The sequence below is a fragment of the Callorhinus ursinus genome, unplaced genomic scaffold (genome assembly GCF_003265705.2).
Source record: "Callorhinus ursinus isolate GAN/ISIS: 27379988/994484 unplaced genomic scaffold, GSC_fseal_2.0 scaffold1, whole genome shotgun sequence".
Taxonomy (NCBI): domain Eukaryota; kingdom Metazoa; phylum Chordata; class Mammalia; order Carnivora; family Otariidae; genus Callorhinus; species Callorhinus ursinus.
The window spans coordinates 116,257,674-116,284,571 of NW_027397063.1; the positions used below are offsets into that span (position 1 = coordinate 116,257,674).

The following is a 26,898-nucleotide window of genomic DNA, read 5'->3' on the forward strand; positions in this document are numbered from 1 at the left end:
TTCCATTTATATAAAATTTTGAGAATGCATAGTAATCTACAGAAAGTTGATTACCAGCTGCCTGGGAATGGGGAGGGTAGGAAACGGTAGGAGGAAAAGGGGGAAAGGAAACCTTTGGGAGGAAGGTGTATGTTTATTACCCTGATCTTGGTGATAGCTTTATGGGTGTATATGTATGTCAAAACTCATTACATTGTAGGGGCGCGTGGGTGGCTCAGTCGTTGAGCTAATATCTTTCTTTCCCTTTCTTTCTTTCTTTCTTCTTTCTTTCTTTCTTTCTTTCTTTCTTTCTTTCTTTCTTTCTTTCTTTCTTTCTTTCTTTCTTTCTTTCTTTCTTTCAAGATTTTATTTATTTATTTGACAGAGAGACACAGTGAGAGAGGGAACACAAACAGGGGGAGTGGGAGAGGGAGAAGCAGGCTTCCCGCGGAGCAGGGAGCCCAATGCAGGGCTGGATCCCAGGAGACTGGGATCATGACCTGAGTTGAAGGCAGACGCCTAAGACTGAACCACCCAGGTGCCCTTCTTCTTCTTCTTCTTTTTTTTTTTTTTGACAGAGCAAGAGAGAGAGAGAGGGAGAGAGAGAGAGAAAGAGAACAAGCAAGGGGAGTGGGAGAGGGAGAAGCAGGTTCTCCACTAAGTAGAGAGCCCTAAACGGGACTCGATCCCAGGACTCCAGGACCACAACCTGAGCTGAAGGCAGATACTCAACCGACTGAGCCACCCAGGCGCTCCTGAGCTGATATTTCTTAAACATGTTTTCTAAAGGGGGACCCCTGTGTGGCTCAGTCGATTAAGCATCTGACTCTTGATTTCAGCTCAGGTCATGATCTCAGGGTCATGGGATAGAGCCCTGCATCAGGCTCCGCACAGTCTGCCTGTCTGCCCCCCACCAAATAAATAAAATAAAAACTTAAAAAACATGCTTTTTGGAGGGATTATCTTTTTAAAAAATTCCTATGATAGTGAGCATTTATTGATGGACCCTCTCTAATATATATAGTACTTACTGCCACCTTACACATTATAAATATATTAATTTAGTTGTGAAATGTCAAGTCTTCCCACACCTTCCTGGCCAATATAAAGTAAGCTCTCGAGAGCAGGGATTTTGTTTGGTATGCTATTTGTATTAAATATTTTGTATATGGCTTCTTTGTCTCCTGTTCTAGTTGTCACTTTGGTAACCAGTATGTGTGAGCCCCCATGGATTGTTTTTTAAGATTTTATTTATTTATTCATGAAAGACAGAGAGAGAGAGAGAGAGGCAGAGGGAGAAGCAGGCTCCCAAGGAGCAGGGAGCCCGACGTGGGACTCGATCCCAGGATCCTGGGACCATGACCTGAGCCGAAGGCAGACGCTCAACCATCTGAGCCCTGGCGCCCTGGATTTTACAGAAACATAACCTGTCAGTATCCTGTCTTCTGCCTGCGTCTGGTGCTTCATGCTCCAGGGTTTTACTTTTGGTGCTGCTGCAAGATCCCCACTCAAGTAGCAGATGCTCCTTGGATGTGCAGGTTTTCCTCCTGAGATGAACCTTTCCTTATGGGAGGTGGGATCCAGTGGGTCAGTTCTGCCTCCTTTTGCCTCCCAGTGTGTGGCCCTCGCACTGCCTCTCAGGGACGGTCCTGCAGGAGCAAGCAGTCAGACTCACAAGTGCTGGCCAGCCTGATGCTCCTGGATGCACTCCTCCTCCTTCCCAGTTTTACTTCCTTTGACCCTCACTCCCACCTCCCCAAATCAAATGCCCTCATGAAGTAAAACGCAAAAGTCCCTTGCCTCAAGCTCTGTTTCCTGCTTTAAGATTTGGTACCAGCAACGGTCCCAGAAAGCAGATGCCTGGCTGGCATTTTGGAGCTGTGCTGTTCACCAGTTGGATGGGAATAAGAACTTCTACGCCAGCAATAAGTGGGGTAGAAATAATCTCGCGGAAACCACAGCATTATAATGATGAATGTTTTCTCCTAGGTTTACTTGGGATGAAGCACAGGTAGAACGTGAGGCTCTGTGATATGTAGCGACCATGGGACATGGGTATAGGGACAATGATGATTATAGGGGTTGTAGAGTGGGCTGGCTTTTTAAAACTTCATTAAAGCCTTACAAAATACTTGAGCTTTAAGTTGGTCCTAATGGTTTTCTGGGATGGCTATTTGAAGTGTGTGCATGACAGTGGATTACAGTTCATTGTTTTTTTTCAAAATGTGGTTCCCCAAAATAACAGAATCAGCGTCACCTGGAGAAAATGCAAATTCTCTACTGAATCAGAAACTCTGGGGTAGACCCCAGTAATGTGTGTTTTAATAGGTTTGCCCAGTGATTCTGATGCCCACTAAAGTTTGAGAACCACTGGCCTACAGTAATGGGGTGTAATGAGGTGGAGAAGCCAGAATTTCTTTGGCACAGTATTTAGGGAAGGGGTGAAGGGGCTCAGAGTGGTGGGCATGTTGGAATGGATTTATTATATAGACATGAGTACCACTTTGAGTACGGTCCTTTGGAGGGCCCTGAGGGTACCCCTTCACAAGGCAGTAAAGAAGGCACAGATGATGGGAACACTGGCATCTTTTTTTTTTTTTAAGATTTTATTTATTTGTCAGAGAGAGAGAGAGAGAGAGAGAGCACATGCACAAGCAGGGGGAGCTGCAGGCAGAGGGAGAGGGAGAAGCAGGCTCCCTGCTGAGCAAGGAGCCCGATGCAGGACTCAATCCCAGGACCCTGGGATCACGACCTGAGCCAGAGGCAGACACTTAACCAACAGAGCCACCCAGGTGTCCCCAAGGGAACATTGATATCTTTAAGAAACTTGGTGGTGGCTACCCTCTGGAGGTTGGGGCTAACTATGGGAGATGACGCTATGAACTGAGCTCCCTAATATCAATGGGATAATGGGATTCTAGAACGATAGAGGCCAGGTGGTTGCACCTAGGGTCAGAAGTGAGTGGTGTCATTACTGTAATATGCAGTTAGGCTGAGGTGGCAATGGGGTGCCCTGACTTACAGGAATGGCTAAAGAGATCAGCTCAGTGATGGGGGTGGGGGTCGCGATAGATTCATGACAGATTAGGATGTTGCTCAGCTTGTAAAAAACACAAAAGGCTCATCTGAGCTGCCACAATAGAAAACCACAGTTCCTGATCCAGCTGCAGCTCAGTCTGAGCCCACCCTTTGAACAGAATGCCACACTTCCTCCGGAAGTACCTTCTGGTGTAATTACATATATATAGTAAGTATTCCACAGGCCTTTCCCCACAGTGACCTGGGCCATTTGCCGGGTTTACTCTGTTCTGGGGAAACAGGAATACCTAGTTAGCTCTGGGGGCTGATATACCATCATGGTCTTTGAACCTAGAAAACGTTTGCCACACCAGCCCCCACCCCTAATAAGTTTTGACTTCCTTATAGTTAGATCTTCACCCATTTCCTGGCTCATATTCCCAAGCACCTTACAAAAAAAAAAAAAGAATGCACAATTATCTACTAGATTGTTTCTTCCTTGTACCTAGTCAAGACAGGGTCTAAAATGATGATTGAGTCACCTGCTTTATCTTACTTGGAGGGAGAATTCAGTAATATTAGAAATCAGTCTCCCTTTGACAAGGTTGGGCTGACCACCAGCACAAAGTTATCTTAATCTCAGTATTCAACTTCAGGTTATCTTAATCTCAATATTTAACTTCAGTGTGACCTCAGATTCTCTTTTTCCAAATGTAGGCAATCATAATTGCCTGCTCTCTGTTCTTTCTCTCTGGGCTGTTTGCAGAGATTAGGGCAGGGAGAGTCATCCAAGCAACAGGTTGCCTGAGTGGTCTGGTCCTACTTCCACAGCCCTGGACATCAGGAGAGGGAGCTCTCATTTTTCGCCAGTCCGTGGTTTCTCACGTGCAGCGATGTGGACTGGTTGGCAGAAAGTCAAGGGGCTATGGCTATGCCCATGATTACTACCTGCCCTGAGCTCACCGGGATCAGCAGGTGAAGTGGCAGGTCTGGTCAACCCTGCTGGCATCCAGTTTGTGCAACATGAAACCCAAACCCTCCCCTCTAGGTGTCCCTACTGGCCCTGCTCAGCTTCTCTGTCATCACTTGGGGATGGGTGCTTGCTGCTCTCAGTCTCCTGACATGCATATTCCTTCTGTGGTGATGAGGTGGGCTGGCTTTCTTGGAGCTGAGTGCAGACCGTGATGGGCTTCTGTGAATTGAAAGTCCCTCCTCATTGAGTTGATGTTAAACCAACCTGAGTTGTTTTCCACTATCTTTATACTGTTCATTTTGTGGTAGGAGTCTGTTTTTCTTGGTTTATCTCTGCGTATAGCCACAGTTCTTTTAGATGTACTTTTATATTTCCTTTTCTCCATCAATAAAAGTATTTGAAGGAAAAGCCCTAGATATAGACAAACCCTGCTATACTTCAGGTTTGCAAGTATTCTTCGTCTTCCAAGTTTGGATGACCACCAGTAGAATTCTAAGAGAGCTCCTATTTGTAGATGAAATAGAGGATTTATAAGCCACACAAAGGATCAGTATAGACAATTGACTGCCAGAATTCCTTGACCAATGATCCTGGTTAAGTGCAGGAAAGCACTGATGGAACATCTCTTGGGTATCATGGGCAGTTGAGGCAAAGGGTGTGAATCTAGACCACAAGGATCCCACAGTCCAGTTGTGGAGGGATTCAGGGATATAGAAAAATAGAAAAACAATAGCACCTGATGGGAGATAAATGGAGACCTTTCTGAAGACCTCACTGGGGCAGTGATGCTGAGGCAAAGTTTTGAAGATAGATGAAGTAGGAAAGCAAATTGCTAGCAAGATGAATGGGATATGACAGCCATAGGAAACCGCATTCTATCTGCTGGGAAAAACAAGTAGATGTTTCTGCTGGAGTTTAAACTGTCGGTGGGGGGAGTGAAAGGAACCGAAATTGGAGAAACAGGCAGGGCTGTGCACATTGTTTTGTATTTCTAGAAGTGCAGCCTCCATTCTCTAGGCTAGTGCTCTTCTAAGTATGGGTCTTGGACCAGCTGCACCTGCACCACTAGAGGACTGGTTAGAAATGTAGTCTCAAGCCCCACTCTGGCCACCAAATGAGGAACTGAGGGGGTGTGGCCAGCAATCTTAATTTTGACAAGCTCTCCAGGTGATTCTGATGCTCACACTAGTTAGAATCTCTGCTTCCAGGGATGAGGAACCAAAGCAGGTTTCTGGGCACTGAAAAGTTGGGACTTTGAAAAGACCCTCTTATAGCAGTGTGGAAGGAGCATTGGAAAGGATGAGCCTCGTGGCAGTCACCAGATGAAAGGCTGTTCCAACTGTCCAGATGAGGAATGAAGGTGACAGCAAGGACCTAAGGGCTACAAAAATGGAGGAACCGTGGAGAAGAGACCCAGGAGAGAGATGAAAAATGTGGGCTTAGAGGCCAGCTGGTTGTGAGATGAGGGAAAGTATCTGTTTGGGCCCGTGGACTTCTCCTGTTGTGACTAAGGTTGATGAGGATGGCCCAGGATGGGCATGCCAGCTAAGCGAGGGGGACATATCCTCCGGCACAGCCCAGCATTCACACAGATTCTTATTAGCTGCTTCTTTCTGGACCTTCCTGGTGAAGAAGCAAGAGCTCTTTCTGAGCCATCAGAGCTATTGGCACGAATATGGCCAATTATCCTATATAGAAAAAACCTTGAAAAATCAGGCTGGTTAATGAAAAGAATGTGTAAAGTATGTGTCCACACACACACTCACACACACACATTTTAGGGAATTCTATGGTGCAGTATTTCTCTTTTGACTTCTGATGATTTTGTATCTCCCGGGTGCCTGCATAGGAGATGGAATGAGGTGAGTTTCAAAGCTATTAATACTTCATTACATCTATGTCGATACTGTCTCAACTTCTGTGTATTTGGACTCCAGCGAATAGTACACATAGGAATGTCTGAGAATTTTTTTGGGGAGAAGAGTTGGGGATCACTTCCGGACTTAAGTATCTCTTGTAGGGATGTTCTAAAATTCAGGCTATAAACCACAGAGTGTGATTGTCCTGCTTTATTGCCCCTGAACAGGGCACCCAAGAGTCACATTAAGAGATTGTTTTATTTCCACCAAATGCCCCTTTACAGGTTGAATTGTGTCCCCCTAAAAGATATGTTCAAGTCCTAGCCCCACTACCTGTGAATATGACCTTACTTGGAAACAGGGTCTTTGCAGATGTAATCAAGTTAAGATGAGGGCATACTTTTTTAGGGTCAGCCCTAATACAACAGCTGTTGTCTTTATAAGAAGAGGGAAATTTGAACACAGACACAGGGAGAAGAATGTCATGTGACTATGGAGGCAGAAATTGGAGTGGTGCACCTATATAAGTCAAGGAACACCAAGGATTCCAACCACCAGAAGCCAGGAAGAAGTAAGGAAGAATTCTCCCCTTAGAGACTTCAGAGGGAGCACCTTGATTTCCAGTGTCTGGACTCCAGAACTGGAGACAGTAAGTTTCTGTTGTTTTAAGCCATCTAAGGAGGATCGCTTGAGCCCAGGAGTTCTGGGCTGTAGCACGCTGTGCCGATCGGGTGTCCACACTAAGTTTGGCATCAGTATGGTGACTTCCTGGGAGCAGGGGACCACCAGGTTGCCTAAGGAGGGGTGAGCCAGCCCAGGTTGGAAATGGAACAGGTCAAGCCATCTAAGTTTGTGGTAATTTCTTATGGCAACCCAAGAAACTAATACATACTCCAAATTTTTAGCAGATATAAGATCCACAATTCCAATGCAAAAATGGAAAATTAAAATTAAAACAATGAGAACAAAACAAGCCAAACCAACAAAAAACAAATAACCAGAAAAAATGTGAAACTTATGCAAGATAGACTTTGTAATCAGGGGAGTTAGGGAGATGCAAGAGGAACCTCCTTTGTGAAGAATATGGATAGTGCACTTTTTCTCCAACTGTCTGAAAGGGCAACAGAGTGCCTTCTACGAAGGAAAAATTCTCCATAACTTTCAGGGAAAATAAGGACAGCCAGATAACCTCCCTGCTCTGTGACAGCCTATCACCAAAGGAGAGATGGAGAATAATAGGAAAGACAGAGATGATATAAAACGGGCCCTAACACGGAGCATTGCTGGATTAACTCCAGCAGCATTTGTGTACGTTGTCATATCAATAAAATTATGAAATTGAAACTTGAAATTGAACAGAGTGTGAAAGAAAGAAGATATTACTCAAGGGACACAGGCAGTAAATATTCACATTAAGGGGAGGTGGTATGATGGAAAGTTTCTATGGTTTGTGATGCCACCAAAGTCCAAACAAAGGGCGTATAATTTCCTTGTTTCCCTCTGTGGCATTTCTGCAAATTTGAGCACTTGCTTATAATGCAATTTGGCTCCTGAGAAGTGAAATCAAAGTTTAGAGATGCGTCAGTAGGTTGGACTGCATATTCATTTATTCGCACGCCTTGTGGGGTTGCTTTGTCTCAATTAGGAGCTGCGAGCTTGCCTTATTCACCAGCAAGGATTGGATAGGAGGAATAAGCTGTAGGTTTCCCGTTCTTGGACAAGGGAGAAAGCTGAGACTGAATATGACTGAGGTCAGCATGGTGGTGTAGCTGGAAATTCACCTGCCCCCTCTTTCCTTGCTTAATTGTGGAATAAGTCCTTTTACCCCCTTCACAATCCACGGATCCCTCCCTGCATGCTCCCTACACACTTCTTCTGCCATCTTAGGCAAAGGTTAGGGTGCACTATTCTCTTAGCTGAGTCTGAGAACTGCCATGGGTCAGTTTTCTCCCCTTCTTTTTCTAAGAAAGCCCTTCTGCTGGTTGTTTTCCTCTCTTGCATTCTGCGTGCCCATCGTGAGGTCTGACATCCCCACACCCCATGTGGCAGGGCCTTGGGAATTCTGCTGATGATCTACACCCAGAGTGAGCTCCTGATTCAAAATATGCAGACGGGTTTTTCCTGATGCCCAAACAATTGTCAATATTTCCCCTTGGAGATTATTTTCTACTGAAAGCGTTTGTATCCTGCTTTAAGTTCTCAAGCTCTTATAAAAACAAATCAAAATGAAATAAGACACAGCACCTAATTCATCATTGGATACACCTAAAAAAAGGTCCAAAGTTGTCAGACTGGGTGAGGAAGACTTGTTTTATCTTTCCTGGAGAAGTTATTAATATGCTGAGCTCAAGATAATTAGCTCAATTTTTACAAAGCAGTAGAACGTGGGTACCATTATCCTTATTTTAGAAATGAAAACTGAACCTTAGAGTTGTTAGAACCCTTGGCCACATTTGCAGAGTTAGGATTGGGACCCGGGTGTAAAACTCTCCCTAACCATGCTCTTGACTACTGTGCCATGCTGCCACTTGGGGCCTGCAGCTTTCAGGGAAGCAAGGAAGAATGTTAGAGCTGGGTGACCTTCACAGTCATCTAAACAACCCTCCAGCTTATACAGAAATTCCTTTGATAGCACTGTGGAAAAATGGGTGTCTAAGTGCTACTTGCACACCTTTGGTGTTGGACAACTCGCTACCTCTCCAGATAGCCTCTACCATATTTTGGGTCAGATTTAAGGATTAAAAAACATTTTTAAGTTGCTGTGGTGATTTGAGGTTTTTCTGTGTGTAACCTCCACCCATTCATTCTAGCTTTTTCCTCTGGGACAACTCAAAATAATCCCAGTGCTTTGCCAACCTGTGGAACATATAAGGACGGGTTTTGCCTCTCTCTAAATCTTTGCTTTTAATTCAGTCTTCTAAGAAGACCTCATCCATGATGGATTTTAGAAATTTTACTTTCCTTGGAACATGCTATCGTTTGTTAAAGTCCCTTTGTAATTGTGGGGAATAAAATTTGGACACAATGTTCCAGGTATGGTTTGGCCAGAAAATAGCAAGGTGAGACCTTTTTCATCTATTCTTTTGCCATTTTTGGGTCCTGGGAAGCAGCCTAATATTGACTAAGTTTCACATAAGATTAACTTGGACTCTGCTGTGAGTTACAATTTGAGATGACCCAGGTGTACCTTTACACTGTCAATGAGCAATTTTAGGAACACAGGCCATAGTGAAAATGCTCAGCCACTTGGATATTACATTGACCAACTTTGGTAAAGATAAAAACATAGTTCTTGGTCCAAATTAAACTCATTAAATCCCACGTCTCAAATGATGTTATAAATGTTGTCATCTAGATACCTCTTCCATGGCTATTCACCAAAGACCTTCATATAAATCTATAGGTGAGACAATCTTATCAGTTCTAATACATTGGTTAGGGCAAACATTCTAGGTATAGTATATACATTTTGGATGCAGCCTGCCATTTTCTATAAATCATCCAGTTTAGGAGCAAGAACAATCAAGAAGCCCAAATCCTTGCAAGAAATGTGTTACAGCTCTGTCTTAGTCTGCTTGGGCTGCTGTAACAAAATACTACTTCCTAGAGAAAGCTGAGAAACTAAGGCTCAGTGAGTTGTGATGACTTGGCCAAGGCAAGGAACTGGTAGTCAGTCTTCGAACTCTTGTAAGCTCCTTCTAGGTTTAGCTCATCTGTTACCCCCACCCCCATTGCTTTACTGTTCCAAACTGTAGCCCTCCCAGGCAATTTGAAAGCATGTCAATCACTTTCTCCTCAGAGGCAGGGTTTCCTCATAGAATGATCCTATTGTGATGTCAATGAATTAATTCCAGATTCATCTTAAAGTTAATCAAAGAGGATGAACACAAAGTTACTCATCCTACTGCAATTATTTTGTCTAAATAAGGGAGGCTACTTTGAATTGACTTTTCTCACCAGATCAAATCAATGATTTTTAAGAATCCAAATGTATTTTTGCTTAGAAAACAAGAAAAAGTAAAGCAAAAGGTTTTATTGAGTTACAGGAAGAGATTTTCATCAGTCAATTCATATTACTGCAAATCTTTTGGATTTAAGATTTAAAGGTAGAGAGAGTGGGTACTGAATTTGCTCAAACTGCAAACTAGCAGCATCTAAAGGCTTTGTGGTGGATGATGTTTTCAAATGCTACAGAATAAGGAAAAATCTCTAAGTCTTTGAGCCAGAATTGCCTTAGTATTGAGGATATGGGTCATGGGTTACCAGGCTCCCAGGGCCAGGCATGAAATGTCAGTGTATAGGTTTATAGAGGCTCATGGTGCACTCTTTGACCAAAGGCATTGAAAAAAAAAATTAAACACTCCACTAACCAAACAAATAAGGCTTCAGGCCAGAGTTGGTTCCTGGGGTTCTAATTAATGATGCCTAGGCCATTAATGACCCACTCTTTTTGCCACTTTATGTGGTACAGAATCCAACTCCTCTTGTTGGTACTGGTTTCAGATTCTTTGGTCAGCTCTGGAGGACTGAAAGGACTGCTCTGTGCATGGAAACATACTAGAGGAGGGAATACATGTACCTAAGAAAGGAGAAGAGATCTGGTCACAATACAACCCATGGGGGAAGATGATAAAAGTTAAGAGAGACCCTTATTTTAGTCCTACAGCTTTTTGGGGGGACCCCACTGATGACTTTTTTAATGATTCAAGTATTTCTCTTATATCCAATGGAACTAGCATCCTCTTTTCTTTCCTCAAAAATTTTTATTGGGGGGAAATTTCAAAAAATACAAAAAGGGAGAGAGAAGCCCTAGGTATCCGTCACCCAGCTTCAACAATTGTAAGTTCATAGTCAATTTTGTTTCCTCTGTATTCCCATTTACTGACCTTGTCCTCTCCAATCCTCCCTCCCCAATTTTTTGAAGCATATTCCAACTATCATGTCATTTTATCAACAAATATTTCAGTATGTATCTTTAAAAGTTAGGTTTTTTTTAGAATCCCTGACCATAACCACGATACCATTCATTATTACAGAAAAAATACCTTAACATCACCAAATACTCAACCAGTGTTCACATTTCCTTGATTGTCTCATTACTTTTATATTTTACAGTTTGATTCAATTCAGATTCAAATAAGGCCCACACTTTGCAGTTGTTGATATCTATTATAAGTCTCTTTTAACCTAAATGTTCCTCTTCCATCTCATTTTCACTCTCTTTTTCTTTGTAATTTAGTTGTTGAAGAAACTGAATTGTCTGTCCTAAAGGGTTTTCCACTGTCTGGATTTTACTAATTGGATCCCATGTAGTCATGTAATGAGTTCCTCTGTTCATCTAAATTGCTAGTTAGATCTAGGGGCTTGATTAGATTCAAGTTTTATTTTATTTATTTTTTTGGCAAGATCACTTAGTTGGTAGAGTTCTGTACTTTCGTGAGGAGACCCACAATGTCCAGATGTGTCTCATTGTGATACGAGCAGCACTGATAATCATTATCTAGGTCCATCAATTCCTTTGTAGTTACCAAATATTTATTTCCTAATTTCATCATTTCTTCTTCACTTGGTATGTGGAACACCTCTTAAAAAGAAAAACTTTCCCTCATCATCAATTAGGTTACTCTGAAGTACAGATCTTTATAGGAATGGAAAGATAATTGCTTGATATTTTCCTTGTATCCATTTTCAGAATAATGGTTTCCTAATTTTCCATCAGTTATTACTGAGTTTCCTTTTTGCCGTTGTTATTTTTTTAGCACCATTTGGGCTTATGGACTCAAACATACTTGATATTATATTAAAACATTGAAATTTATTCTTATCAGTGGACAAACTGTCCCAATTTTGGAGAGTGTGAGACTTTTCAATTTGGATCTTGAGTCCTTTTGACAAAACCCTAGTTGCCCTTAATTACCTCCTTGCTTTTTAGTATAATAAGATTTTAGGCTCATCTTGTTTCTTTTTTTTTTTTTTTTAAGATTTTATTTATTTATTCACGAGAGACAGAGGGAGAGAGAGAGAGAGAGAAGCAGAGGGAGAAGCAGGCTCCCAAGGAGCAGGGAGCCCGATGCAGGGCTCGATCCCAGGACCCTGGGATCATGACCGGAGCCGAAGGCAGACGCTTAACCATCTGAGCCACCCAGGCGCCCCTCATCTTGTTTCTTAACCCAGAGCTGGAACCAGCCATTTCTTCAAGGAGAGTTGTTTTGGGGGAAATATTTAGAAACCATAGTGTAGATACTAGGAGTGCTCATTGCTGTTGGGTTGATTACTGTTTCTAGACTTTTTAGCAGATAGAGCTGGGAAATACATTTTCAAAAGATAAAATTCATCATGACATTATTCTGGTACTTCCAATTCAAATTCAGGATTATGGGGTTTTTATTTAACCTCATTGTTTTTATGCCTGTAACCCCTTCTCCTATACCTGATAATCCCAGTTCTCAAAAATGTTAACATAAGCATTCATTAATTTTATCCCACAATACACATAAAATAGTCTGAGAATAATAAAGTCAACAAAGCAAATGATAATATGATAACTGGATGCATACAATTTGTAATATTTTTGCAGTTATTTTGTTTTAGGGTTTATCCTATTTAGGATGTAAAGTTAATTGATGTGTTTTAAAATATCTTGGAATAGTTTTTCTGTGTTTGGTTGTGCCAGCAACTTAGGTTCATTTGCTTCACTTTGCTTTAGAATTTTAGAGAATTCTTTTTTAAAATTTAATTTTGGTTTATACCAGTATCTCTTTCTACTGAAGTTTATCTGGAAGCTGGTGTTTCCTCTACTTAAATTTTGATTTAAAATCTTGCTTTCCTGAATTATGGAGCTGTGCTCTGTGTCTTGCTTCCTTTAACCACCATTAATTTTTGGTACATCTTTGCCTTAATCTTAAGACCTTCCCAGTTCCTTAAATTTACCTCAATGATCACTAACACACTTTATGTGCACAGGAGACTTTTAGTTAAGGATTATTTGTGAGTAATGGGTAGGACTTATAGGCAGTCACTTAAAATTGAGTATAGGCATCATACTCTAAAATTAGTTACAATCCCCCATAAGCCCTGGCCTGATGCCATCTTTTATCCTTCTGAGTCCTCTCTTTCGTTTTCTGCCTCAAATCATAAACTTACAGTTATTTGCATCTCCCCCTCACCCCGAGAAATAGCTTTTGAGGATTAGCATATAGAGAAAGAAAGTAGTAGTAGCAGCTCATATATCATAACAGGTTGAAGAATGCAGATAAGGCAGATATAACATTGTTAGCAGACCCTGCAGTAACAGGCAATACAAGCCTGCTGGGAAAATAGGTTCCCCACCCATAAAACACTCTACTAAGCCACCATTTTAAAAATGGAACAATGTTCTTAATATGATTTTGTCACATCAACTACCAGCATTATAAATAAAAGGAAATATCACATTTTATTAATTTTAAATTTTTCTTCAACATACAGCTCAGAGGTCCACCATTTAGAAAAATTGCTGCTCTTCTGAACGTGGCAGCTATAAGGTCAACTGAGAAGTAAAAGGGTAATCTTACTGGCCAAGTGTCTTTCTTCATTTTTTTTCATCACTTAGAGCCAGGGAATAGGGAATCTCAGGCTGGGGCAGTAGGGCTATCTTTCCCAGCACAATAGCACAATAAAGCATTAGAGGCATGATGGCGAGCCACAAGGCTGGTGACACTTGTGGGCAGGAAAGCACAGCCCCATAACTGGTGCAGAAAGAAGAGGGATACTGGCTGAATTGGGCACCTTGGGTATCTATGAACTTTCTCCATTGTCGTCTTCATCTTTTCTTCCAGTCCTGGCTCTGTATTTCAGGGACCTAGGAATTCACAGATTTCCTGCCAGGGCAGCTGGTGGGTTTGGAGGGGAATAGGGAGTAATGGGTGTCTAGGGCAGGAAATTAGTAGCCTGGATACTCTGGCTACAGTCCAGAGCAAGGGGGACCCTTGGAGGAAAACAGGATTGCCATGGGGAGTATGTGTATAGTATGTGTATAGTGTATAGACAAATTGAAAGGACTGTGGCCTTCAGGGAATGCAGAACTGGGGGAATATGGAGGACCCTTAAAGGGTGTGGCCCCAGCTCTCCTGCACTGGGATTCTAGTGCCTGAGTCCTCCTTGCTAAGTCTGTGCCTGGACTCAGTCCATCCTTCTTCTCCTGTCAACAAGGCAGTTCAGCTCCCATCTCCAACCCAAACTAAGTTCTTGACCCAGCTTCCTATATCCAAACACCCATGGTAGTGTTCTGTAAGCATAGGGCCATCTTTCAGGGTCTCCATGCTTTCACAGTCGAAAACACCGACAGAAGCTTGGAGATCACATGTTTCCTGGTTACCTGACCACAGTCTAGTCTGTCTCCTTCCAGAGCTAGACGCCAGTGCTTATGGGATTTTTTCCTTCTCTTTTCTTCAAGTTATAGATGCATCAGAAAAAGTAGAAAAGGATGTGTAGTCCAGGAAGTGTGACTATATCCCATATGACAGAAGTTGGACTCAATAATTTTTTTCTTTCATTTCCTCTCTCAGTTCCTTTTCTGAAGATGAGATTTCTGTATCTGCCTGAAATAGTGGGTCATATACTAGCTCACTCAGTCCTGCTGCAGTGTTTTCTCTTGCTCTCAAGGTCTTGCTGCTTCCTGTAAACCAGCAAGAACAAAGAGATCTCAGACCCTTTAAAGATTGGTGGTTTTTCTCTCAGTTTATAATCAGAAGGACATTACCACCATCAATAAAAATACCCCCAAATTAAATACAATGAAAATGTGTAATTATAGTGTGGAGAAACTACTTTAAATAGATAATTAAAAAATTCATATTTGTTCTCCCCTACGAAGTGTCCATAGCTTCTTAAGTACCATGTGGCTAACCCCCTTCTCTGGTCCAGGACATGGATGTTCTCTGGCCTGCTCACTTCCTGCCTGGTGTACCATCTGAGTCTTCCTTGATGGAATCATTGCCTGACTGCAGGGGGAGTACTTTTGTCCACTTTACTTCACGCCTAACTCACTAGAGAACAGAAATCTTTGAGATGCAGATCCCTATCATGTCAGCATGTTTTCTCTAACCACTCTTCCAGTTCTAGAAGGATGAGCTGATTTTAAGAGGGCAGTGGCGACCCTGTTGGTTGGTGGGAGCGTGAGCCCATGGAGAAGCCATCACCTGCCCCATCTTCTTCACAGTCTAGCTGGTGATGGTCCACCCCCCATCTCACACCCATTGTTCATCATGCTTTTTCCCCATCTCAGCCTTCATAATTGTTGAGAAATGCTACTTTTGGTGACTGACTGTGCTCTGAGAGTGATTGTGACCCTTGTTTCTCCCAGTTGACTGGGGGCCTCCCAGAAACATCAGTTCCTGTGGCCTCTAGACTTATAATTATGGGTGCCAACTTGATCTTGAGTTTTTCTGTGTCTTTCTTCTTCTTCCAGAGGAGCCACTGTCTTGAGGACCTTCAGGCCTGGGTTCACCATGGTCTGGATCTCAGTCCAGACAGAATTCTGGGCTCTGGGCTCTTGGGATTCCTGGCAAGACCTACTGTTTAACCTCTACAGGTTTTGTGCAATTCTAGTGACTGTATTTGGAAACCCAAATCAGAGTAAATATCTGACATGTTTAAATAGACTTATGGGATCTGTATAATAGAATGTGTCCAGTGAGTTCTGACCAGGAGAATCTGTGCCATATGTGCCAAACCTGGTGGGTTACCGGCACCTAAACGATAATCACAAACTCAGCAATGGGGTGTTCTGCCACCATAGCCACTCCTGTACATTTCTCAGAATCTTGCCATTTCTGGACTCTGCACAGTTATTCATAGGCCGTATATCCCCAGGCAGGCCTTATTCTTTCTGTGACCACATTTCTCACCTATAAAACAAAGAGTTTTAGTAGAAAATCTCTAAGATTTTTTTCTAACTTTAACAGCTGTATGGTGTTATGATCTCTACTTTTGATTTATCTTTCCTTTCTCCCATATATCCTTGAGAAATCCCAAGAATGAGGAAACTGGACCCTAGGTGACCACTGCAACTTAGCAGAATATAAAGTATTCTCTCTTTTCTCCAAAGCCAAATGTAAGAGATTTGCAAAAGCCCCATTGGGACAAACTGTGTCTCTGAATCACTCACTCTAGTTATTTATTTGCATTAAAAATTAGTATTGCACTGCCTTTATAGAAACAGTGTTTACAGGTTTAGCATGGATCCTGACCATTAGTGGAAAAATAAATTAAAATCTCTCCTCAACCTAAAGAATCTTGGCTCACTTATGGATAAGACTCATGTTATTAAGGCTTAGAGGAGATGCAGGAGACTGTGTCCTTGACATAACGGAGTATCTGTTATCTGATAATGTATCTTATGATGTGGTTCCCAGGGAATTGACTTGCAAATCAGAGCTCAGCAGCTCACAGGGGTGGACAATAGAGCTGTCCGGTGAGCAGGGCTGGGGGATGAGAAGAGGGGGGAGGACGAGAGCTCTCCAGACATTAGTCTCCCAGGAGCTTCCAAGAGCCACTTCTCAGATGAGATGTTCTTGCACGGCTTCATTCGGGGGTATTCCTCTGAGAGTATACCCTAAACTGCCCACAATTCCTGCCCTTGCACCAGATTTTCTGCTCTGGGAACACATGGGAGTGGGGGTGGGGGTAGTGGAGAGCAAGGACCAGAAAGCAATCAACACGCCTGCCAGTGTAAAAGCTCTCAAGATTTGGCCCCGATTAAATGTGGCACATGGCACACCTTCCAGGCTGCTTCCTCTAACAAAGACAGGTGGGGTCCAACCATTGTTTCAGCCCACACTTATTGAACACCTACTCAGTACTGCCTGTCGCTGTGACCACCTAGCAGGGCCTCAGGCCCCTTGGCAAGGAATGATAATGCAGTGTGGTCAGGGTGCTGTGGAAACACAGGGTGGGGGCCCTGACCTTGCCTGGCCATTAGGGAAAATCGGAGCAGCATCTCTTAGGGCAACCACTGGCTCAGTCTCTATGGTGTCTGCTTGGGAGAGAAAAAGCAAGAGGGAGGGAGCAAAAGAGGTCATTTACAATTCTGCCATTCATAAATTTGTCCAAAGCTTTTTGGAAGGCATTTATGGTTCCTGCCAGCATTACCTCTTGGGGGTGATGAATTCCAGTAAGTTCCAATCCATTTATTACTCACTGTGAGAGAAATTGCTTCCTTTTATGTCTGGAACTAAACCTGCGTCACGTTTCACAGGACATCTCCTAGTCACAGAGTTTTGGAATTTGGTTGAGTAAGTCTGTGCCCTGTGCATCCTCAAGATTCTTGGTTCTGTGGATCCCAATCCCTTCCCTTCTGGCCTTCAGAGTGAAGATCCTAACCTTTCAGCCTGTCTGATATTCCCATTTTATTTCTCCTTCTCTGAATCTCCTTCTTGTCATATCTTTTTAGATTGTGGTGGCCAGCACATCCTCAATCACCCTGTTTCACAAGAAAACACTAAAGCTGATTTGTATAGAGGAAGACTTGCTGCTCTCTGTTTCAGAGAGCACAGCATGGCAACACGAGTTAACTGACTGAGAAGCACTCTGGGGCGGGGCCCCCTGCTTCTGAAGCATCTTTATACTGCTATGGCCTCACTCACCATCTGTGACATGATTGGAGCTCGCAGGATGGATGCCTGTAACTAAGTGAATGAAGATCCTGAGTGCTGGTGGGTCCCCATCTTCCATCATTACTGAGAACCCAGGGCCCTATACATTACACTTGGAGTTCTGATTTTTTAAATTTCTTTCTTACCTTCTTAACCTCTCACTAGAAGTGTTCAGTGTCACCGCTTTTTACTGCCTGGTGGGGTTATCTTTTTATACTGCTTTCTTTACAAAAATACTGTGCTTTTATGATTATGAAGTGGAAAATGTTGATTTCAGAGCATTTGGAAAAGGCTGGAAGAATAAAGCAAAATGTAAAATCATCCAAAATTTAATTACACCTCAACACAGTTCTTCTCAGTCTTTTCCATGATACATATGTAAGTTTTCCTTTTACAAAACTGGAATCTTCCTGAGTATTGTGCATTGGTTTTTCTCATGTAATGCCACATCATGAACATTTTTACATGTCAGAGATCATTCTTTGAAAACATATCTTATTCTTTTATTTGTTTTTGTTTTTATTTTTTTATTTTTTTAAAAATTTTATTTATTTATTCATGAGAGACAGAGACAGACAGAGAGAGGCAGAGGGAGAAGCAGGCTCCCAAGGAGCAGGGAGCCCGATGCGGGACTCGATCCCAGGACCCTGGGATCATGACCTGAGCCGAAGGCTGACGCTCAACCATCTGAGCCACCCAGGCGCCCCTATTTTTTAATTGAAGTATAGTTGACATACAAATGTGTATTAATTTCAGGTGTACAACATAGTGATTCAACAACTCTGTGTGTTGTGCTGTGCTCACCAAGGTGAAGCAACCATCTGTCACCATACAATGCTATTATAGTACCATTGACTATATTCCGTATGCATTTCATCCACATGACTTACTCATTCCATAACTGGAAGTCTGTATCTCCCACACTTCCCTTCGCCCATTTTGCCCATCTTCCCACCTGCTTTTGCTTTTGGTGACCAACAATTTGTTCTCTATTGAGAATATCTCTCTATTTATGGGTCTGTTTCTGTTTTTTGTTTGTTTGCTTGGCTGTTTTTTTTAGATTCCACAGGTAAGTGAAATCATACAGTGTTTGTCTTTCTCTGTCTGACTTATTTCACTTAGCAAATACCCTCTCGGTCCATTTATGTTTTCACAAATGTCAAGATCTCATTCTTTTTCACGACTGAATAATATTCTATTGTATATATATATACTACATCTTTATCCATTTAGTATCGATGAACATATGGGGTGCTTCCATATCTTGGCTATTGACATAAAGCTGCAATAAACATAGAGGTGTATATATCTCTTTGAGGTACTATTTTTGTTTCCTTTGGGTGAATAACCAGTAGTCGAATTACTAGATCATATGATATTTCCATTTTTCATTTTTGGGGGAACCTCCATACTATTGAAGATATCATTTTAAATGATTGTTTAATAGTTTGTCAAGTGGATATAAGTTTGACCAGTTACTCTTTCTTGGATAGTTCAGTTGTTTACAATGTTTTGTTATCATAGCTATTTCTATTTTTCTTAATATTGTCATAATCTATCAGGTCTGATTATTTCCTGTCTACTGGATGTAACTAGAGTGCTTTATCTAACTCAGTGGTCTCCAAAGTGAGGTGTGGTCACTCAGTATGCAAGATGATTGGGAATGTGGAAAGAAAATACTATAACTCTGATTTTTGTTTTTATTTTATACTTTTACAGTTTCTACTTCCTAATGCCTGTTTGAAAACCAATATAGGATACCAGTATAGGAGTACATGAATGTAATCTAATAGTAAGTGGCCATATTCAGAAGACCCATCTCAGATGTTTTTTCCCCCTAGAAGGGATTGCAATGAAAATCATTTGGAGACCTAAGTCATCCAGAAGATTTATAAAGCTTTCTTTCTCTTGGGAGTTTTCCTGAAGCTCTGGGACTCTAGGGCAAGCTGGATTAGGAAGGCCTCCAGAATCTACTAAGCTCCGAGTAGCTTTTCTCTGTCACTGTCAACCATGGGGTCTCCTTAAGTTGTGGGAACCAGAGGCAGGGTTTCCTTGGTGCATCCTCTTCCTTTTCTCTGGACAGCCATCAGATACCACCCACGCCTCTGACTTCTTACGCCATCTCTTGCCTCCAGATGAACTTGAGGAAGTTGGGTTTCACTACCTGAGCCTCATTTATCCCATTTCCTCCAATCCCTGCTTTTCTTCTACCTAGTTTTGAAGCACTTACTTGGTTTGCTTTTTTAACCACTCTTTGAAAATTCTTTCATGACTTCATTCTTTCAAACAATATCTTTTAACAGTGTACTTTGAAGAATAAAAGTATTAATTTTGATGAAAAAAACTTATCGTTTTTCTTTTATTAGGCTTTTGATGTCATATTTAAAAAATCATTGATTAATTCAGAATCACAAAGACTTTCTGCTATGTTTTATTCTAAAAATTTTATAGTTTTAGGTTTTAAATTTAGGTCCATGATCTATTTTGAGTTGAGTTTTGCATATTCTGTTTCCACTGAATTTCTCTTGCACCTTTGTTGAAAATCAGTTGTTCATATATGTGTGGGTCTGTTTTTAGACTATTATGTTCCATTGATATATTTGTTTATCTTGAAGCCGATACCACATTGTCCTGATTACTGTAGCTTTATAAGTCTTGGAATGAGATAGTTTTAGTTCCCTGCATTGCTCTTTTTGAAAGTTGTTTTGGCCATTATTGGTTCTGTACATTTCCATATGATTTTCCCCTAGCTTTATTGAAGTATAGTTGACAAATAAAAATTATATATAATTAACGTGTACAATGTGATGATTTAATGTACATATACACTGTGAAATGATTACCACAATCAAATTAATTATTGCATCCATCACTTCACATAATTACTTTTTTTGTGGTAAGAACATTTAAGATCTGTTCTCTTAGCAAAATCCAAGTATACAATACAGTGTTATTAACTATAGTCTCCATGTTCTGCATTAGATCCTGAGAACTTATTGATCTTATTAATGAAAGTTTGTATCCTTTGACCAACATCTCCATCTCTCCTGTGCCCCCCAGTGCCTGACAACCACTGTTCTATGAATTTGACTTTTAGTTTCCACATATATGTGAGATCACGCAGTATTTGTCTTCCTGTGTCAGGCTTATTTCATGTAGCATAATGTCCACTAGGTTCATCCATATTGTTGCAAATGGCAGAATTTCCTTCTTCTTCTTTTTTTTAGGATTTTATTTATTTATTTGAGAGAGGGAAAGTGAATGTACAAGTGGGGGGAGGGGCAGAGGGAGAGGGAGAAGCAGACTTCCTGCTGAGCAGGGAGCTGGATGTGGGGCTCCATCCCAGGACCCCAAGATCATGACCTGAGCTGAAGGCAGACACTTAAATGACTGAGCTACCCAGGTGCCCTGGATGTCCTTCTTTTTTATAGCTGAATGATATTCCACATATGTAATAATATATTTTATTTTTACATTTTCTTTATCCATTCATTTTCTGACCAACACCTAAGTTGTTTCCATATCTTGGCTATTGTGAATAATGTTGCAATAAACATGGGAATGCAGATATGATTATGTCCTTGAAATATTGATTTCATTTCCTTTGGATATGTATCCAGAAGTAGAATTGCTGTATCATATGGTAGTTCTGTATTCTATGATAGATACATCAATTTACATTCCCACCAACAGTGTACAGGGTTACCTTTTTTTCACACCCTTGCCAACACTTGTTATCACTTGTCTTTTTGATAACAGCCATCCTAACAGATGTGAAGTGACATTTCATTGTGGTTTTGATTTGAATTTCCCTGATGTTGAGCATATTTTCATATACCTGTTGGCTATTTGTATATCTTCTTTTTTTAAATTATTTATTTGAGAGAGAGAGTGAGTGAGAGAGAGAGAGAAAACAAGCGGGGGAAACAGCAGAGGGAGAGGGAGAAGCAGACTCCCGCTGCGCAGGGAGCCGGATGCGGGGCTCAATCCCAGGACTCCAGGATCATGACCTGAGCCAAAGGCAGATGCTTAACCGACTGAGCCACCTAGGCACCCCTATTTGTATATCTTCTTTAGAAAAATGTCTATTCTGATCCTTTGTCCATTTTTTAATCTTTTTTTTCCTTTACTACCTTTCTAAGATATAGAAAAAAATAGCCCTAAAATTCATGTGGAACCATGAAAACTCCTAAAAGCCAAAGGAATCTTGAGAAAGAAGAACAAAGCTAGAGGCATCATACTTCCTGATTTCAAACTCTATTACAAAGCTGTAGTAATCAAAGCAGTATAGTACTGGTATCAAAACGGACACAGACTAATAGAATCAAGAGCTCAGAAATAAATCCGTGCATATACAGTCAACTAATCTTTGACAAGGGCACCAAGAACACACAAGGGGGGGTTGGACTACAATCTCTTTAATAAGTGGGGCTGGGAAAACTGGATATCCATGTGTAAAAGAATAAAAATTAGGTTCTGATCTTACGCCACACACAAAAATTGACTTGAAATGGATTGAAGACTTAAATGTAAGATCTGAAACCATTAAACCCCTGGGGGAGGAAAAGTAGGGGAAAAGCTCCTTAACATTGGTCTTGGCAATGATTTTTCAGATATGACACCAAAAGCACAGGCCACAAAAGCAAAAATAAACAAGTGGGACTACATCAAACTAAAAAGCTTCTGTAGATCAAAGGAAATAATCAACGAAATGAAAAGATAACCAATGGAATGGGAGAAAATATTTACAAACCATATATCTGATAATGGACTAATATCCATAAGAATTTTTATAATCAGTTTGTCAATTTTTACCAAAAAAGCCTGCTGCGATGTGATTGGGATTATACTGAATCCATAGATTAATTTGGGAGATTTAACATTTTAACAATATTTAACATCTTAAGAATCTTATGATTCATGAACATAGAATCATTCTCTTTCAGTCATCTTTAATTTCTATCAGCAATGTTTTTTAGTTTTAATAGTATAGGTCTTACACATCTTTTGTGAGATTTATCCATAAGTAGTTAATTTTTTTATGCTATTCTAAATGACATTGATTTTTTAATTTCAACTTCCAATTGTTTGTTGCTAGTTTATAGAAACACAATTGATTTTTGTATATTGATTTTATATCCTGAAACCTTTCTAAACTCACTCATTAGTTCTAATAGCATTTTTGTAGATTTCATTGAATTTTTCTACATAGATGATCATGTTATCTATGAATAAATATACTCTTAATTTTTCTTTTCTCATCTGAATGACTAATTTCTTCTTGCCTTATGGACCTGGCTAGAACCTATAGTAAAATGTTAAATAGAAATGGCAAGACTGGTATCTTTTTCTTCTTCTCAATATTAGACAAAAAATACTCAGGCTTTCACATTTACATATGATATTAGCTGTAGATTTTCCAGATCTGCCCTTAATCACATTGAGGAGGTTCTTTTTTTATTCCTGGTTTGCTGAAAGTTTTTATCAGGAATGGTTGTGTTGATTTTGCCAAATGCTTTCTCTGCACCAATTGAAATTGATAATACAGTTTTTCTTTTTTTTTTTTAAAGATTTTATTTATTTATTTAACAGAGAGAGAGCAGGAGAGCAAAGGTAATGTATTCTATGATAGATACATCAATTTACATTCCCAGAAGGAGAGGGAGAAGCAGGCTCCCTGCTGAGCAGGGAACCCAGCGTGGGGCTCGATCCCAGGACTCTGGGATCATGACCCAAGCCAAAGGCAGACGCTTAACCGACTTAGCCACCCAGGGGCCCCAATAATACAGCTTTTCTTTTTGGTTTGTTAATATGGTGAATTACATTGATTTTTTTTTTTAATGTTAAACTAGCCTTGTCCTCCTGGGATCGACTCTACTTAGTAATGACATATTATTCTTTTTGTGTGTTGTTGGATTTGATCTGCTAAAATTTTGTTAAGATGTTTGCATGTATATTCATGAGGTCTATTAGTCTGGAGTTTTATTGTAATATCTTTGTTTACTTTTAGTATCAGGGTAGTGCTGGCCTCATGGAATGAGTGGGGAAGTTTTTGTCCCTTTTCAATTTCTTCAAGGATTTGTGTAGAATTGATACTATTTCTTCCTCAAATGTTTGGTAGAATTCATCAGGGAAGCCATCTGGACTTGGAGTTTTTTATTCTGGGAAAGTTTGTTTTTTTTTTTTTTTTAAGGATTATTTATTTATTTATTTACTTGAAAAATAGAGCAAGAGGGAGAGAGCAAGTGAGAGCACAAGCAGGGAGAGGGGCAGGCAGAGGGAGAAGCAGACTCCCACTGGGCAGGGAGCCCGATGTGGGACTCAGTCCCAGGACCCTGGGATCATGACCTGAGCTACCCCCCGTGCCCCTCTGAGAAAGTTTTTAACTACAAATTAAATTCTTTAATAATATATGGGACTATTCAGGTTATTTTTTCCTGAGTGAATTTTGGCAATTTCTGTCATGCAAGGAATTTGTCCACTTTATTTCAGTTGTCAAATTTATTGTGATAAAGGTGTTCATAATATTCCCTATGATCTTTTTAATATCTCTAGAATGCATACTAATTTTTACCTCTCTCCTGTTATTGCTAATTTGTATATTCTCCCTCTCTATTGATTACTCTGGCTAGAGGTTTATAGGTCTTCTCAAAAAACCAGCTTTCAGTTTCATTGATTTTTTTCTATGTTGTGTTTGGTTTCTTTTTCCATTTATATTTACTCTGATCATTATTATTTCTTTCTTCTGCTTACATTGGGTTTTATGTCTTTATATTTTTGTAGCTTCCTAGGGTGGAGGCTGAGGTCACAGAGTTGAGACATTTCTTTTTTTCTAATATAGGCATTTGGTACTATAAATTTCCCCCTATGTCCAACTTTAGCAGCATCCCACAAATTTTGCTATGCTGTGTTTTCACATATTTCCGGTTTCAAATACTTTCTTTTTTTTTTTTTAAGATTTTATTTATTTGAGAGAGAGAATGAGAGAGAGAGAGCATGAGAAGGGGGGAGGGTCAGAGGGAGAAGCAGACTCCCTGCCAAGCAGGGAGTCCGATGCGGGACTCGATCCCGGGGCTCCAGGATCATGACCTGAGCTGAAGGCAGTCGCTTAACCAACTGAACCACCCAGGCGCCCCTCCATTTTCAAATACTTTCTAATCACCGTTTTGATTTCTTCTTTGACCCATGGGTTATTTGGAAGTACGTTTTTTATTTTTTAAATATTTGATAAATTTTTAGAGTTCTGCTGGTGATTTATAATTTAATTCCATTTTGGCCAGAAAATATACACTGTATGAATTCAATTCATTTAAATTTGAGACTATCTTATGTGCCAGACATAATTTGAGAATTGTTTTATGTATATGTTTCATGTACACTTGAAAAGAATGTGTATTCTGCTGTCCTTGAATGGAGAGTATTCTATAAATGTCACTGAGGTCCCCAGGCTCTCAGCTCTGGAAGCTCTAAACTCAAGAAGTTCACTGGGCTCTGCCTGGTTTCCCCCTTCTTTCCCCTTGGTCTGGAAACCTTTTTAAGGCAATAAGCTGGGGCAATCATAACATTTGCTTCCCATTCCTCAGGCATCACTATCTGACATCCAATGTCTTGAAAACTCTTCTTTCATTTTTTTTTTTTTGTCTTTAAAAATATTGTTTATTTCAGACGGGAGGTGACACCCAGCCCCTGTTATCCCATCTTGGCCAGAAGTGAAAGAACTATAAATAGTTTTTTATTCAGCTTAATTTTATCAGTCTGTTTCCAGATAAAGTCAGTTTTCTATACAAATTTAAATATTATAGTAAGATGATTCTCAACAGGTTTTATTTTTATATCAACTTTGTTGGGGAATAACTCACATACATAAAATGCACACATTTTAAGTGATCATTTAAATGAGTTTTGATGGATGTACAAAGCTGTTTGACCCTGTTCAAGATATCAGACATTTCTATCACCCCCTAAGCTTCCTTTCAACAAGGTTTTAATGTGCAATTTCGAGAAGTCAGTCGAAGTCTCTGCGTTGACTTTTGAGCTAGGGAAAGGAGCCCATCAAGTGGATTGCCTCCCCTTCTTGCTTGCTCTAGATCCCACTCCACTGCATTATCTCCTTTGCCTGGGTAGACAGACCCATATGTGACCCTCCACAAAATGAATTATTGGACCTTAGGACCTCGGTGATTTTTGCAAGCAGGCAGGGTTCAACAATCAACAAGATGAGGAACTGTTTTGGGAGCTCAGTCCTCCCTCCTCTTGACAGTCATGGGATGCCTTAGGCTATAATACACTTGCCACCTTGGACCCCTGGGGATCTTCATTTCTGAGATCTTTGGGGTCATTTGTTACACAACGTTATTGGCCACGATGACTAATTGATACATGGTCCTTGATAAATACTGCTGGACTGCTTTCCAAAAATGCCATACTTATATTTCTACTGTACCAAGCTTGACACTGGATATTATTTTTATTTTTTCCAGTTTTATTAAGATAGAATTGACATACATCACTGTATAAGTTTAAGGTGTACTGCATAATGTATTTTTATTTTTAGTTTCTGAAAGTTTAATAGGTTAAATCATATTTTTGTTATTGTTTTGTTTTTCAGAAACATTTCTGAACTTCCCAGGCACCTGTGAGCCATGCTGGCATGAAGCATTAATGGGTCTCATTTCCCTTCTGGTGGGTGCACCTGAGGGAACCCTGCATGGCAGCTGGTTGTAGAAGAAGCCAAACCAGAAGCTGACAGCAAATCATAAAGCCCCTGGGATTGTGTCCTATTTAAATAGATCACCTTGTTTCCAAACATTCATTTATTTCCCTTTTGATTCTTTCTTCTCCGTTTGCAAGCCTGTATTTCCAGCTTCACAGTTTTCTAGCGTTTACCATGTGTTAGACACTGTGCTAGCCACCTTTGGCACTGCATCCTCTAACAAGCAAAGCTGCCTGTAAGCCATTCTACCCCTCTTCTTACCATTGCATGGCCTTCCTCCACCCCATTGGCTGCCAGCTCAGCATTCACCTCTTGGCCTTGCTCACTGTGTTGCCCCCTGCATCTCTTCTAGCCTCCTAGGGACCTGAGGGTTCTTACTCAAACCGGCCTTACCTGGCACATCGAAACACAGCAGACGCAGCAAGTTAAGTCCTGCGGTGAGTGATGGAGGTTGGGCCAGGGGGGCGACTGACCTTTTCTCATTCTGCACTTGGGTCCTATACCTCCCAACTGTCTTAATTGACGAGGATGGGTATGTTTCTGTATTTTTACTTACCAGTTAAGCCTCCCCTTTTATGCATTTTTCTGTTCATGTTCTTTGTCTACTTATCTATTGAGGTCTTGAATTTTAAAAAATCAATTTGTATGAATTCTTTATGTAGCAGAGATATTAAAGCATTTCTGCAATGTTTGCTGCAAAATTCTTTCTCTGTCTAATATTTG

General features: G+C 40.7%; 1 long non-coding RNA gene across 2 annotated transcripts; it reads left to right on the forward strand.

The window, feature by feature from the left end:
- Positions 1-10,544: 10,544 nt before the first annotated feature.
- Positions 10,545-26,553, forward strand: LOC141373995 (uncharacterized). 2 transcript variants are annotated; one of them, XR_012380504.1, is made up of 3 exons: positions 10,545-10,668; positions 17,261-17,522; positions 26,071-26,553. It is a non-coding gene; the product is annotated as an uncharacterized lncRNA (long non-coding RNA). The 2 variants fall into 2 exon arrangements; XR_012380505.1 differs by lacking the exon at positions 26,071-26,553 and adding an exon at positions 22,076-22,160.
- Positions 26,554-26,898: the final 345 nt, after the last annotated feature.